Here is a 2,257-nt window from a genome sequence, read left to right as displayed (position 1 = left end):
GGAGATTGAAGTCTACTCCTTTTAACCTAATATTAGGTATTTTGTATTCGATTTCTATTTTGTTCATAAGGTGAAATTAAGTTCACTTTCTCAGAACTGACACTAAAGAATGCTATTAAGACAAAAATTATGGTTGAATTTCTTATATGCTATTTTCTCAGTGTACTGGAACTCTCCTGATATGATTTGTACACCTACCCTCTTATCTCACTTTGGACCAATCAGTTTAAACATTAGCTGATAATACTCTAATAAGCCAAGATGTTGTGCTACTCCCTTGCTTGCCGTTTAATCTTTTGAACCTGTTTTTTCCTATAAAAATCCTGCTTTCAGGACATACAGGAAACACAATTAGGCTTTTAAGTCTTTTTTATGGTCCTGAATGTTCAGCTTTGGGGTGTACATTCAATAAACTAGTCTTGCTTAACTGAAATTGAAGTTCTTATGGTTTGTATAGGGATTCCCGAACTCAAACACTAACCAGACATACATCCTCCCTTCTTGATTCATTCTCTCTCTTGAGACCTCTCTTTTAAGAACTCCAATATTTAATTGAAGCTGGTAGCTGTTGAAGAAGTAAAAATAGTTCTGTAGGTTGATGTCATTATGCAGGTAAAGGCAGGTACAGGATAGAACCAGGCCTGTCAGTGGATGAGAAAGAATCATGTATGGAAATGTTTTGGAGAGGTAGAGGAAGCCAGAGTGAGGAGAAGGGAAAAGCCAAGAGAACATGGTGGCAGATGTTAATATTCCTCTCTGAACATTTACAGGTTGTTACGACTATTCTTAAGGGGTGGATGTGTACAGGATTTTCTGTTGTCTAGATGGGGAAATTATATCCTGTCTAGGTGGGCGATATTTTATCCCTATCACATGGTTGTAAGTTTATTGTTTGAATGTATTGTGGATTGAGAATTTAGCTTGTAAACTTGATTGTTAGGTTACAGTTTTCCGAATCTTGATTTTACCAGGTGGCTGGAACCAAATTGTTCATGGCTAACAGAGAGCGGCCTGGAAAGAAACTAATCTGAGATGAATTAGCCATAGTTTCAATGGCCCTCTGGAGCTGGTACTAGAAGGGGAGTGAGAATGCCAGAGAATACGTGGAAACCATTCCATCACATTTTTAGTTTTACGGGAACAATCTACTTAAAAAATGGTATTTTCAACACTCCTTTCTCTTGCAGAATATTTGACCAAAATGTGTCCCCTGAGATTGTGTTATTTACTGAAAAAACTGTTTCTAGTTGTGTGGCAAGCTTTACCATACCCTTAATCTCTCTGGCTGGAAAATAAACACACCCTTAGTACACACCTTTAATTCCAAACAATGAAGGTAAAGTTAGTTTGCAGAAGGAAGCACTCCTGTTTGAAAGTGATATCTAACTGAGTGGCAGACAAAGTGATGATTCAAAGAAAGATTTGACAGAATAGGATATGTACAACTCTCATGAGAAGAGAGAGGAAAGAGAAGCTATTTCAGGGACAGTGCAGATAAGAAAGGAGGAAGTTTTACAGAGACAGGCTGAAGAAAGAACAAGCTAGACACAGTTGGATACAGAACCAACCAGAGAATGAGAAGGAGCCAGAAAATTGGAACAGATTATTAGTATGAGGCCAAGCATAACAATCAAGGAGGAGCTAAGGGAAGCCAGATGAAATCAGTTAGTATGAAGAGGAGTTTGAGCAAGAACCGCTGAGTTGAACCAGCCAGTCAGAAGTAGAAAGAACTAGAGAGAGGAGAGTTCACTTAGCAGTAAGTCTCAGAAACTGAAGAAGCTTCCAGGACTAGGCTTAGGTTAACAGATTGAAGCAGTAGGCCTATAGACAATAATTATTTCAGAAGAATAAAAGATGATTTTACATCTTTCTTTTGCTTTTAGTTCTTATGATAGGAACTGAAAATGCTGTTAGTGATAAGATGTGCTTTAACCAAACATAAGCTTTGAAGTAAGAATAATGTAATATATTATTTATTTATTTATTTGTGTGTGTCCTTGTGTTAATGTCTGTTCTGTGTACATACAAACATGTGTGGTTACTTCCTTTCTTTTACCATATTAGTTGAAGAATTCAACTCAAGTCATAAAGTAGTTACAGCAGTTGTTCTTATCTATTGAGCCACGAAGCCTGATTCTCAGCTGTTCATTTCTTAAAAGAAACATTTCATTAAATTTTTTGACCAGTTCAATGGGAAATTCAAAAGTTATTGTCTTACACACCTTTTATGCTCCATCAACTGAAAGATTTATAGTGA

The sequence above is a fragment of the Rattus norvegicus genome, chromosome 7 (assembly GCF_021556685.1).
Source record: "Rattus norvegicus strain SHRSP/BbbUtx chromosome 7, alternate assembly SHRSP_T2T, whole genome shotgun sequence".
In the NCBI taxonomy this organism is placed as follows: Eukaryota; Metazoa; Chordata; class Mammalia; order Rodentia; family Muridae; genus Rattus; species Rattus norvegicus.
The sequence above is the reverse complement of the archived record's forward strand: the minus strand, read 5'-3'. Positions refer to the sequence as shown.